Source organism: Erpetoichthys calabaricus, chromosome 2 (genome assembly GCF_900747795.2).
Source record: "Erpetoichthys calabaricus chromosome 2, fErpCal1.3, whole genome shotgun sequence".
NCBI lineage: Eukaryota > Metazoa > Chordata > Cladistia > Polypteriformes > Polypteridae > Erpetoichthys > Erpetoichthys calabaricus.
Window position 1 is genome coordinate 169,529,029 of NC_041395.2, and position 15,157 is coordinate 169,544,185.

At 38.4% G+C, this 15,157-nt stretch overlaps 1 protein-coding gene across 1 annotated transcript in view; it reads left to right on the top strand.

Annotated features, from left to right (window-relative positions):
* efhd1 (EF-hand domain family, member D1) overlaps positions 1-15,157 on the top strand; it is a 39,246-nt gene that overhangs the window by 611 nt on the left and 23,478 nt on the right. The window lies entirely within an intron of this gene.

Below are 15,157 nucleotides of genomic sequence, written 5' to 3' on the forward strand. Positions count from 1 at the left end.
TCTTCCTACATTAGATTAGATGTACTTAACCCGCACTAGGTTACATACATTATATTATAACATACCTGCCTTAAGAGTGGGCTTTTTCATTTTCATAATTCCTGCCCAACATTATTGAATGCCATGAGACTGAACACAAAACATAACATTAAGGTATTAACAAATCCAGAGAGTAAATACTTGATTGTGTTATATAGCGTCTTTCGTAGAAATAACTGCAGCAAACATTTTTGAAATCCGTATGCCATGCTTCATGACGGTAGTCACAACGTGATGTGCACAGTTACACCTCATCAAGCGCCTTTCCGATGGTATTTCCCATCAAATCATTGGCAATATTACATTATATATCACAGACATCCCTGTCCACTCGAAATATACTAAAATATAGTTTAAAGAATATATATTTTATTATCAATGCAGTCCCCAAAAAGTTAATTTTACTATTCGATATGCTTAAGCAATCTTCAGAGTTTCTTTTTTAGTCTTCTTGTATAGTGCACCCAAATAGAAACAGTAATGCGCACTTGCAAGAAATAACCACATTCCCACCCCCACCCGATCCTTATCCACCACACTGAACAGCTATTGTTCTACTTTGCTTTTCTAGGACAAGGGCTCCGTTTTGCTAGCCAATCCCATGGTGACAGGTCCTGATTCTCAAGTCTGCTTTTACCAGACAATCGCATCTTTATGCCATCTCACAAGCAACGAAGGAAGCACAGCAGCACTCTGGTGTCTGGCTTGTTTCTCAAATCACTCGTTGCCTCTGCTGTTGGCACGGAACATTCTCTAAACACTTGGCCACAACACAGCCTGTATACACCGTCGCAGCATACCGCAGACTTATTTAGTGCGGCTTGGTAGCAGCTGCTTGTATCAAAGACTCTCACCTATTATGTTATACAGTATAGCGCCTTTCATATAGAGCAGAATCATGGCGCGTTATTTTTGTAATATAAAACAAATCATTGCAACTTTAAAAACAATATGATTATTTATCTAATTCTTTTTAAAAATTTTAATATAGCTCTTTCCATAAGACATACTATTTATCGCCTGAGCAGTCTATCGAAAAAAAAATCTTTGTGCATTTATTTGGGCTAACGTAAGGGCTTGTTATAAATCCAGCTGCATTCCTTTCATATATCGCATTTCACAATAAACCCTAATCTGGAGCCAATACACATACAGCATGACCATGTGACCTTAGAAGCAGAATTATATTGTCAACGTGGGCATTATTGACACATGTTTGACTATACAATGCCTCTCCTTAATCGTTTCTAAAGTTTAATACTTTCATCTCCCATTCGGGTTTTATCTCATTGTTGATTTGAATAGCGAGGTTCTGATATACTGAGTGGCCAGTTAAGTGATCTGATGCTGACGTTCCTTTCTGACTTCTAACATCCTCTCAAAGAACAGACGTGTTGCATGTCATCTTACTGCATGTCAGTTTATATTTTCTTAACATGGTTATTAGAAATCAGCGTCTTCAGTGGGCAGTTCTGCACCTTTTTTGACTCACACATCCCCAGATGTGCTGTCTAGGTGACGCAGAGCCGGTTCTGTGACTTTTATTACCCTAGGCGAAGTTTTATATGGCATAAACCCGCAAATAGACCCCCCCCCCCATATATATGTGTGTGTATATATGTATGTATGTATGTATGTATATATATGTGTGTATTTTAATTAAGACATCACCGTAATATACACATGTAGTTTAAAATAATAAAATAAATTGAACACTTAGCATAAAGACAACATTCAGTGAAACTGAGAATATGATGATTATCTTTAAATAGGAATGTTTACCCACAATTCCTATTTACCGTACGCTCGTGTATGGAAGTAATGCAATCTACCTATCCAAAAAAATAAAAAACGCGCAACTGCTTTAGCGTGCCCAGAATGAATCTCACAAATGGTGGTGAGCAATTGAGGACGATATATGCTAAGTTTTGACACACGTTTTAATGAATGTCAATTTGGTAGTTGATCTTTGCTTAAGTTAAATCAGCTTTTAGCAATTCTCTCAAGAGCTACAGTCCTGTTGTCGTTTTGATCGTTTAATTTTATTTCGCATTGTCTGTCACTTCTAATGTACAGTTTGAGGATCATTATTATTGGCATCAAAATCATCATCGTTGTTGTTGTTGTTCGAGTTATTTTTGGACTGTGTAGGTCGTCAGAGGTTAAGTCCGAACATTGCTAGTATGCGGAAAAAAATAACATAATCGGACATTTGTTTGGAGTCTGAGTGTTCGTAGGTCTGTATTGTATTAAAAAATATCGCGTCGCCAAGGACCGTTTCTGGGTAACCGACTATGCTGTGCATAGTGCAAACATTTCTTTGTGTTCGGTCCGGTCCGGACAAATGTTTCTAAACAAAATAAAGTTATCTCTATATGGGGCTGAAGTAATGCGCCCTTACCACTAGAGGGCGCCATAGCCTCTTCCCCATACAGTCTATGCCCAGAAACAGCCTTGAGGTGACGATTCCAAAGTGACCCCTTGTGTCGTTGTGGAAGTGGGCTTTGGAAAGGCCTTGCGAAATGTCCAAAACCGTTTCCTGCCTTACGTCTAATGCTGCCGGGATAGGCTCTAGTCACGACCACGAAATGAATTAAGTGGCAATGCGGATAATATGTTAATTAGGCTATGAGGGAACAAACTTTATACGGTCGTGTACGTGTTTAATTGGGTGGCGTTTTCTTTTTAAACTTTTCGGTGCGTTAATCGGTGTCTGCGATGTGGACGTATTTAAGAAGAATGCGCAATGCCCAGTTTATTATTATCTGATATTTTTGATTGTCTGGTGTGTTTAAAATAGGTTTATGAGGTAAAGAAGAAGTTTTGGGAAGAGTATTTGCTTTATATACACATACAATGACTATATATACTGTGCAATGAAGACTGATCACTCGAAGGGTCCGAAAAATGAATAATGACGTTTGCTTTAAAAAAAAATGACTGTGATCTATAAACTGCGTAAAGCAGACTTGTCATACCAGTTTAAATCCAGTTTTGCTCAATTCAGGAAGTTTTTTGTTTTCCTGGCGAGGTACATAGTTACAAGGCGATATTATCACGTTTAGACGACGCCTTTTACTACTGCAGTTATGTCGCAGGGCCAGTTCTCTCCGCTTTGCTTTGGTCGTCAAGCAAATCGAGTGGTCTCGGCAATAATAATAATAATTCTTGTTAGTATATAGCGGGTTGGATAATGGATGGATGGATTAATATAGTGCTTTTCTCACTACACAAAGCGCTCAGCAGGTTTGAACATGCGGGGTTGGACGTCTGTGCATTTTAATCGTCACTACTGTATATCCATATTTGAGAAAAAAAATAAATCACGCGTTTATTTTCGGCTGCAGTTATTTCATTACATGGTCACGGAGCATCAGCGTCAAATGAAAGGCAGAAAGCAATCTTTACCAGGTGCCAGCCCGAGAATTAAAAACCGCATGCCAATCCTCCGCTGATCTTACGCACGTCTGACGTCACGCGTTTTGCCCTTCACCTTACATATGTGCCCGGAAGACTACCACCCACCAGTGTTGTATTGATGAATTAATTGTGTAATATGAGCGATTGTTTAATCAATAATCTGCCATCAAGATAAAAAACACATTAAATAGCATCGTTTCAATAGATAGCCGCACGCGTTTCGATGCACTTTTATTCACTTTATAGTTGGGGATGCTAGCTGCAAGTTTTCCTCCGAAGCAGTTAACTCCTTAAGCGCAATTACTGACAATTTGCAGTCCAAGAATTCTGGACAGAATTCATAACTCTCGGACTCATAAGAACCTCTATGTCTACACTCTTAGAAATAAAAGTGTCCTTTCAGAGCTATGACATTAGGAAACAATTTTTGGTTCCCAAAGCAAGCATCCACATGAAGGTCCCAGAAAGAACCTTTACTTATTTATATCTGTAAAATGTTTCATAATAGCTATGAATAGATAATAGATTTGTAATATACCAACGGGTTTTTGACTAATAATAATAATAATTGCTGGATACAATAACACAGGCTAAGTTAAGCTTTTCTTGATCTTTTAGTATTTTGATAGCCTGTTATACATTAAACATTTGAATTTTGTCCAAATAGTAGGAACCAATTTACCAGAACGAAGTGGTTGTTTGTCAGGTAATGCTTCTACGAGAAACAACACAGTAACATGTCATTAAAGTACTGTTATTTTTAAGTGTTATCCATCTACTTAATAAAAATACAGCTGTGTGAAAAAGAGGTTTAGCTACAAACTGCGCCAACACCCAAACAATGTCCAACTTTACCTTGAGCCTGGCCAGTCTGGGTGAGGCGTGAGTTGCTCCTGTAATAAGTTTGCATCCGTTCCGAGGTATGGTTCCTGCACTCTTAAAAATAATGGTTCTTTAATGTCATTTTATGTTCCTTTACCAGGTTGGGTGGCTACTCATAGAACCATTACTTGACAAAGCACCATTTCTTTCTGGGAAGGGTTCTCTTTTGAAGTTGGTTCTTTGTGCTTTTAAAAACATTTTTAATATGTGGGAAAAAAATCTTTATGGTTGGCTACCTAGAAGGATACAAATTATGAAAAGCTGGACTCAGCCTGTGATACTATACATATGCAGTGAGAGTCCCTTTAAAAGCATGACAACACAACTGTTACCATCTATTAATCATTATTTACTTTATGGAGCCACTTACAAATCTAAATAAATAAACCTTTATGTGGATGCATCTTCTGGGAACCAAAAATGGTTCCCCTATGGCATTGCTCTGTAGAACCACTTTGGCACCTTTATTTTTAAGAGTGTGTCTTGTACCCATGCAGCTCTATTGACAAAGAACTGACTGGAGCCTTCAGTGGAAAATCAATGGTTCCATGCTTAAATCTTCATGGAGGTTTTAAACTCACCACAAAAACAAACGCTGACTTAATGTACTGCTGCATGCATTTCAGTTTAAAGAACATAGGACATAGAGTACATTGGGGAAAGGATCTGTCACTTAATATTTCAGTAAAGGAGTGGAAGGCATCCATGCACAGAATACACTTGAGCTCCATATGTGCAAAGCATTCAGTCATTCAACTTAAAATCTTTTATTGAGTGAATTTATCTCATTTAAAAACGTCCAAAACGTTTCCGATGCAAGATTCAGCCTGTGAACATTGCAATCCAGCTCCAGCCTCACTGGGCCACATGTTCTGGGCCTGTACCAAATTAACATTTTGGACAAAAATCTTTGCATGCCTATCAGACAGCCTTGGTGTCACAATCACTCCTATCCCATTAACAGCTGCGTTGGTGTACTCCCAGATGGACTTAAAGTGGAGAAGGACAAACAAACTGTACTTTCCTTTAGTACTCTACTAGCATGTAGACTTGCTCAGCTGTAAGAATCCCACCCCACCAGTCTTAAGTCAGTGGGTAACCAATGTTCTGTACTGCTTGAAATTGGAAAAAAATCAAATTCTCAATTAGAGGATCTGTTCAAAACATTTTTTTAATTATGTCAGGATCTAATCAATAACTTTTTGGAATAAGCTTCCATTTCAGGGAAAGGATACCCTTCTTTTCTAGCTCCTTTTATAGAGTAGCTTCGGTTGCTGGCTCCTTTCTCTTTATCTTGGGTAGGGATTGAATTTTGCTTTGATTTGTTAAATTTGACATGACTGTATGGAATGTTATATGTTTCTAATTAAATTAAAAATAAAGAAAGAAAGAAAACAGGACACATATACGGTCATGAAAGTGATATGTGCTGATAAGAGCCTTCTTCCTTGCATCAAACCTTCCACTTGTTTTTATAAGCCCAATCATTCAGCCTTTATTTTTTTTCCTTACAAAATCACAGGGATTTGGAGTCAGTCCCTGTTGTAAGTTACCTGGAGCTGCAGCAGGCCCTGTTTACTGAGGTCACCTCACAGCTCCCGAGTTCAATTCGGAGAATGACAACTATCTTTGTGAAGTTTCCAATGTGACATTGCCAGAGTACTGAACTTGTCTTCCCCACATCCCAAATGCGTGCAGATTAATTGGCGACTTAGAGTGTGAGTGTGGCCTGTGATAAACTTAACCTGGACACTCCTGAATTGAATTAAATTGGTTAGGCAGATGAAGGCTATACTGTGCATGCACTTTAATATTATGTTTGCGTGTCCATATGCGGCATAGTTTTTCAATATACATTATGCTGTATAGGTGCTATTGTGTGTAGGCCTCTTTATCACCCGTTCATTGTCTAAATGATTTTAGAAGGTCATACAGGGTATTCAATGACAAGTATATGATATCATGTCTTGAACTGCAAATCATATCTATTTGAATTCAGGAGTGTCACACATTCTAAAAAGTGGTATCCATAAGCCAAGAGGAGCCAAAGCAGTGTGTGCAGTGTTTTTCAAAGTTGAATGTATGCACATAGTTTACATTAACAGTGAACATAAAATACCAGCCTTAATCGCCTTTAAATAAATTATAAAGTCAATATGCACAAGGTCGAAGAGTTTGTAATTTGATACTTTTAGCATTTTAAATGCTGGTTCATTTTCTGTGTGCTGAAATTTCCTGCATGTATTGATTCCCACATGTGAGCAGAAACCTTTTTGTCTCATTAAGAACAAATTCTGGATGCTTAAAAGGAAGAATGAATGAAAGGAAGAACGTTGCTGCTATTACAATTAGTAATGTTGCCCGCTTCTTCTCTTACTATATTTGTCATAAGCAAGTCTCTGGCCTGAACAACACCTAGAGCCAGCCTTTAGAACATTACAACAGTCTAGATGAGAACAGGCCATTCAGCTCAATGAAGCTCGCCAGTCCTGTCTACTTAACAGGTCATAATATATGTGTGCTAAAATACAGATGTATGATCAAACCAATCAAGTGTAATCATAACGGGGGAGGCTAATCATAACGGGGGAGGCTAGTAGCTCTGGCTACTGTTTCAAGTTTTTCCATACTCCCAGTGCTCTGACATGCATTTTCTTCACTCTTCAAGCTCCTGTCTTAAATGGTCTGTGATTCCCACGGGCGCTGTGACAATCCGATGAAAGGCTGAGTGAGTGAGACACAAAAGCGATGTCGCACTGGGGGGATTGTTCTGATCAGAGACAGAGAGAGTGAGATAGAGTGAGATTATTGGCCCGCAAACAGCTGCTGCTGAATTCTTGCCAGTCTGGTCTGCGGCAACCGTGAGAAACACACTGCATGCACTCCAAAGCTCACAAGAGAGTGTTCCAGGGTTCTTAGTGCTCTGGCCACTCTGTCTTGTTTTCCACAGTAATTTGGCAACAGGGTGCAGCCAGAGCATTCATTAAGTTAGGCTCACACACTGTTGGTCCATTTTTTTTTTTTTTTTTTTAAGACCAGTGGAATTTTCTCATATTTACAATCACAAAAATAAGGATACATCTGAATGCTTGGCAGGCAGGAAAGTTAACAGCTAAAAATAGCAGTCTAGTATAGACCACAAAAAGACTGATAACATTTTAGTATCGTGAGTTCACGGTTAAGTAACTTAGCATTTCATTATTTGTGAGCAATTACTATTAAATATGGGTCTATAAGTTTACAATAAATTGTAAGGCACAATATGACATAACATTTTCAAACATTCTTAATACAATTTAGGAACCTATTCAGCCAGATGAAGTTCAATGCAGGGCCAAACCACATGTACAGTTTACCACAGGTAATAATAATAATATAGATACATTATGGGGTTAAATTATACATTAGGAGACAAATACATAATGGTGAGTACAGAACAAAAGCCTAAATATACAGTCATTCTTAAGTGTTGCACTTTAAATATTTCAACATGACATTTTGATGCTATCTGTGTTCTAGAGGCAATAATATATAGTTTAGTCCATAATAAAAGCCTAATGGGTATTTAGAATTGGGGTGACTTTATGGTATACTGTAGTTCTGTGGACTCGGTTTTAGTTTTTCCAAACTTTAACAAGCAAAACTACCGAAACACCTTGTCTGATGCAAAGCTTTAAATAAATAAACAAATCTGAATGATTAGAAACATTAAAAAAATGAAATCTTTAAAACCTAAAAGTTCAAAATCAAAACAAAAAAGAGCAACCAAGGACTGAAAACTGAACTGCAAAAAAACAGTAAAATAAAACTAAAAGCTCAAAATCCACAAATCAAAATATAAAAACCTAAATAACAAGAGAGAAGGACATAACCAGAAAATGAATGTGCAAAACTGACCAAGGACTACAAACCAGCCATAAAGGTCAAGCACAGTAAGGATCAGAAGAACATAATTGCCTAAGCAAACTAATGCCACAATGCCCCAGCAAAGTAGATGTTGGAGCAGGTACCTTGAAATGACTTTCAAATAACTGTGGCCTTAGTACCTGCACTTAGCACTTGAGGGATGTACATTAATTAGAGGGCCTTCCACTGTATTTAACGAACACGACAGAAAAGTGAGAGACTGTGAGGAAAGAAGTAAAAAAAAAAAAAACACAAAATAAAATATAAAGAGAAAAAGGACAAAGATTGTAGCAGAGGAAAATAACCAGCAAAAAAAAGAGGATGAAGCGCTGTAGAAGGACTAATATCTTTACAGCTCTAGAAGGATGAGTTCAAAACCCACTCCATTGCTGTGCTTTTGCAATTTTTTTCCTTTTGACGGTGTGTTTTGCCATTTGTCTGTCCACATGAAAACAGATAATTTAAAATAATTAGATGAAGTGTATAAATGAAAACACTGTTCCCTAAATGTTCCTATAAGGGTTACTTAAATTCTATGAGATAATATATCCCTGGACATTTTTTCCATGTGGGTCATCACACTTCCCAAAGACCCACACATTAAGTTAGATGGTGGCTCTAAACTGGTTCAGCATGAGTGATAGTGGCTGAGTGTGTCTGCAGTTCATTGGCACACTACCCGTGTTGCTCAGTTGTGCCAAGAAAGGATCTGGCCTCCTCAGTCCCAAAATGAAGAATGGATCTATGTTACTAATAGTATTACAAACAGATAAGACAATTGTAGCAGTTAATCCAGAGACAGTATAGCACCTATTGAAATAGCAACAGTACAGAAAATTAAGTGCTTATAAGATTAAAAAAAGCTGTTAGAGATGTATAGTATTGTATGTATCACTGGTAGATGGTTCAAACTGTTTCAGTGGGATTATGCAATGAGAAGTCAAGCCAAATGATACCTTTCATTGCCTAACTGAACTGATTACAATGTCCAAGCATTCGAGGCAACTGAAGCCCCTTCTTCAGAAAGGTTGTAAATTAGAAACTCCTCATTGCATCTGTAATGGCTAATACAGTACAACACCCTACTACTCAATGAGATATGCTAAAGGATGAGACTTTCTAGAGGTGCAAATAGACCAAACATACTAAAATGATTTGAAGTTTAACTGTGTCTTGAAAGCAAAGGTGCAACTAGTTAAGTGGACAGGCTGATGAAATCTTGGAGACTTCATGGAGGAGCATATACTTGATGTATTGCGGAGTGGAGCTGCATGGGGATTTGTTTATAGGGTCTTTATTGCCACATGTACAGAGTACAGTGAAATTCTGATTAACATGCAACACATCACCACTCTTTGGCAGAAGATGAGCAGTGTAGTCTGAAAAACAAGACTGCCAGTTTAAGAAAGTAATGTAAAATTTAATATTGTAGATACAGTTTTGTCTGATTAAAAGTGTGGAATATGTTTAGCTCAAGATGTCATAATCTTTCAATTAAAAATTGAAAATCAAACTTGTACAATATCACTTTTCTTTTTAATGGCGTGCATATCTTTGTTTGCTGGGCTTACCTTAAGTACAGTCCTCTAGTTTTGCAACAGCAGTGTTATCACTTCCAATGACTTAGAGTACATTTCTAGTAGTCTGAACTTTTTCCCCCTCAAAACAACAGAAAAGAAAAATACTTGTTTTTCATATATTTACAGAATATAATTTATTTGATATTTGGACTATTTCCTTAGATTTACTCTTCACTGTTTTCAAGCATTTCAACGGATCCCTCTAAACAGATTTGGAGAAGTGGTTAAAGTGGAACCAAATTACTGGTGGTACTCTTTTTATGGCAATACTTTGCAATACAAACAAAGATTTGTGGGGGTCTCCTGTGAAGATTCATAAAGTGGTGCTGATGTTCATCAGAACACATAGAAAAGGTGTCAGTAGGGCACATTAATAATTAATTGTAGAAGGTATCTCCTGTGAAGATTCACAAACAGGTATGCTAAGAAAAAGTGCAGGTACGGTATGTTGAAACTGGAACAGGTACTGCATACTCGATGAGTAAAAGCCCACTTCAAGCAAAGATTTGTGATGCGTGTAAGTCCCAGGGTTTACTAGAATCAAACACTACAAAGAATGCATAGCTGCAAGATTAAGGCCTATAGGCATACCAGATATCACAAGAAGATGAACTATGGTAGGTTTTGTCAAACAGAATATTATTACTATGGACAAAATTAGCAATATGGAACTGTGTCACACATATTTTAGCTGGGTGAACTTCCTGCAGATGAACTGAACATGGTACCACTGGTGAAGGGCCCTCAGAATTCATAGCTGGAGATATGTGCTCAAGAAGCAATGTCTCTTAAAGTTTAGAGACTTCTCCAGTTCTTTTTTGACATCTGCATTCAGATAAAATGTGGAAAGTTAAGGTTCTTATGAGTAAAAAAGATAAGTTTAATGTTTTTCCATAGTCAAGCAACTATTTCTAATGGGAATTCAGTGTGATCACATACTTTCAAATATTATTTAGTAAACTTAGTGTTTGAATTTTTGTATTAAAAATGTGATTTTGACTGCAAGAGGCTGTCAGGGAAATTATTAAGTTTCTGTTCTATCATGACTTCAGTTCTCCTTATCAGCAATATGCTGGATTGGAATGATCATGCTGTCACTTAAAGTAAATGCATGCAGCAATGGAAAGTTTTTTCTTTTAAGTGCAAGTGTAGACAATGACTGGTGAAATGTCATCTGTGTGTAAAATAAATCAGTGCTTTTAGTTTCTGGCTTCTTTATGAGAGAAGAGGGGATTAGTGGGTTTGAAAACTGGATGGACTTACAATATGTAAAAACAGAACTTACATGTTGAAATCATCTCTTAGAGTCTGGACAGCAGTATATAGACATAGTATAGACATAATGTATATTGTAATATATAGACGGGAACAGCAGAAGAGGGTAACTCCTGCCTCCTCAAGATGTTTGATGCCATCTAATAAGTTAAACCAAGGGCTGTGTGATGTGAGAAAAAAAAGTTATCTGGAGCAGCCATAATAAAAGACTGGTGGCCCTAACCATAACCCAAATAAAGGAGAGATGAGTTATGAGTTGCCATTCTGATCCTTTAGGAATACATCATGGCAGCTTAAGAATTCTAGGACTTTAGGAGAAGGTTGCTTGAAAACATGGCTTTTCATGTTATGCTCTCCAAGTGGGATGTCCCAGAGTTTGGAAGTCATTTGCATTTGTCAGTACAGCTGTTGAGGATAACAAAGAGTGGCCTGTCCCAAGCAGCTCCCTGGCTGGAACACAGCTGACAGGATGCAGTTGGTCTTTGGCCGGAGAAATTATTTATAACACAATTCCATTTCAGAGGTCCTCAGCAGTTGTGCTGCTGTTTTAGTGTTTGTAAATTTGCCCTTCTACTACAGTGGGGTAGCTACCAACACCTACCATTAGTGCAAACGTCTATTTTAACTGTGTGAGGACAGGGTAGATCTGTCAAATGATTACATAAATGCAGAAACCAACTAAGCAAGCTACGGCCATCCATATTACTAACCGAGAATGCTAAACCGGATGATGGACGCAGGCACATCCGGCAATGGGCCGTAGCTGCAAAAAGACGTACTGCGCAGGCGCAAAAAGAGTCCGCGAGAGTCGGCTGAGGAGCCGAGAAAGGCGGACAAAAGAGGGCGAGAGAGGCGGATGAGGGGCCGCGAGAGGCGGGAATGCTAAACCAGATGATGGACGCAGGCACATCCGGCAATGGGCCGTAGCTGCAAAAAGACGTACTGCGCAGGCGCAAAAAGAGTCCGCGAGAGTCGGCTGAGGAGCCGAGAAAGGCGGACAAAAGAGGGCGAGAGAGGCGGATGAGGGGCCGCGAGAGGCGGACAAGACCACAGAAAAAAGGAGTGAGCACAGGAAAAATGGAGAAATGAGGAAACGCAGGCAAAGCACGAAACACATTGCACACGAAACTAGACCCAAAAAAAAAAAAAAGAGGCTCGCGCACAACAGCAAGTCACCTCCCCCTACAGGCACCGGACGGGACACACACCAAGAGGGGGATTCAACAAGCCCATGGAACACAAAAAAAAGAACACAAAACCAACCCACAGACCCTACAAGCAAGGGACGGGACACACACAAACAGGGGGATTCAACAAGACACAGGAACACAAAAAGAAAGAAGACGCTCGCGCAACAACAATCCTCAACCCCCAAACACACACACATCCATAAGAAGTGACACCCAAAGCCACATATTCTAAAGTGAACATCAACACCTTCACACTAGACAGCATAGATGTCAGCATTGGTGTATCTCCTTACAATAAAGCACTATTAACCGTTCAACTGCAGAAAAGGAAACATATTAACAGTGACTGCGATCCTCCTTATTACTTATCCATATTTCGCATGCTGAGAAAGAAACAAGTCATGAATACACGGTCACGGGTACAAAACGAAAAGGAAAGGATAACAGGAACAAACACACAAACACGAAAGAAACAACAAAATAGACGGCTATGCAGCACAGGTGGATCTCATTACAATAAGGCACTATTAACCGTTCAACCGCAGAAAAGGCTCCATATTAACAGTGAGTGCAATACTCCTTATTACTTATCCAGATTTCTAAAAGAAAAAATGACTCGACTCCAAAAACGCAAAGCTCAACTAAAGCTTCTAACTAACGATGTACCTAAAAGTAAAAACTTTATGAACTGCATTAGATCCTACAATAGTTCATTTAATATGCACAAATCTACATCCTAGATCCACATGACGCAAACTATCAATCAAAGTGCTGCATCGCAACAGGCACGGATTCAAAACGAAACACCTCCCGTCTCAGACATACGTTAATGGCAGCGAAGGCTACAACGGGCTTCTCACACAGCACAGGCAAATCGATTACAGCTCCAAAACAACACGTCCCAAATACTACACATGCAACAACGCGCCTCTCAAACGCCACAAGCAAAACATACACCAGGAAAATTCATTCGGATTAATGAATGTCATTTGCAATCATTGTCATTCAGTTCACTTCCCTGAACAAACAACTGGCAATACAAGTTATACATTTACACGTTGTTGTCAAAAGGGTCAAATTAGACTGCCTTCTTTACATTCATATACTGAATATCTACAGAAGCTTCTAACTGACGATGTACCTGAAAGTGAAATCTTTATCAACTACATTAGATCCTACAAATCGGTATCCACTATGAATATTAACGGTGGCACTGCACGTGACATCCGTCTTGAAAAAATGTTGTTTATTGATGAATGTTCAATGGCATGAACAAACGTTTATGAATAATAATATTCGATTTGGAGGAAAGGCACTTTTATGAGGAGGAGATTTTAGACAGTGATTAGCTATTCTTCCAGATGCCATGCACTCAGCTATTGTTCAGTGCACCTTAAAATACGCAGACAATTGGCATTGCTTTCAAAAGATACAGTTAGTAAAAAAGATACGATGTCCAGAACCAGATCATAACAATTGCTTATTACAACTGAGAGATGGTACACTCACCAATACAGATGGACTTCAGCCACATATTATTACAATTCCTCAAGCCTTTATCTGCGACAACTTAGTTACAGAGAGATTTGGAACAGCAATCTCATTAGACCAAATGCCCCTTTTAACACAACGCACTATATTATGTCCAAAAAATATTAATGTGGAAAACATAAATACCCAAGTCATTCCATTACTTCCTGTAAAGACACAACTCTTTCTAAGCTCTGACAAACTTGACTCTGATCACAACAATAACCATCTTAAATGACCTTACAAGTTCTGAGCTGGAATTACCTTTTACACTTAAACGGCGTGTACAAAGAAATTTTCAAATAAACCTTTACACTGTGCCACACACTTTATTGTTTGCTTTCTATTTGCATCATCTACACCGTCACACTATTCTATATCTCATTCATACATCACGCTCTTTGTCATTCCCAACACCAGGGGTTGGCGAGCGAAGCGAGCAGGGGGCGGAGCCCCCTAGTTGGATTACTAAACAAGCTCTTGGCAATTTAGTTATAGGGCAGGTTTGGCAAATTTGTAATTAGATGGCTGTAACCATTGTGTAATGTAACTGTAAATGTTTGGTTCACCCACACAGTACACGAGAGAATAATGGCCAAAAGCCAAGCACAATACAATGATACTCTGAGTCTAGCAAACCATTCTTAGGGCAGCGTTTAGTGCACACAAAGAACATTATTCCTTCTCTTGGTGAATATACCTAAACCCGATTTTGTGACTACAGAAACTTTCACATTTATGGAAGCTTTCATGATATTCAGAAAACGTATAATGTTCAACTATATTACTCACAGTTGGTGTTTAATATTTGAAGAGAAATGAAACTGGCAACATGTCACCTATGGGTGATTGTGTCTCATTACCACATATTTTGTTTTCAGGAGAAGCATTATGGCTGTGCAGTCCATACACCTTTAATATCCCTGGATTGGTTATCAGTACTGCATGAAGTGCAAATCAGTAGGAAAACTATGTATTTCAATGTAGTCCAAAGATGCATTTGGAAGGACGAGGATAAGACACTGACCACAATGCAATTAGCCCTACACCTAGCAACCAGTTTACACTTGTATATTAACATAACTACCTACTGGATGACATTTTAGGCACTTTAATTAGTTCATCTAAATGTGTAAAAAGAAACATTACCACAAATGGATGGGGCAATGGGACATGTGCAGAGTGATTGCTGTGTCATGTGAGAAAAAATATTCCATGCCACAAAAAAAAAAAAAATATACAATTTATGAAATTTTACACCATCTTTTTTTATCTGGAATGTGGTATGGATGTTGGTGTCATTGGATGTTTGAGTTTAGCTGGTGGCCTGGACAC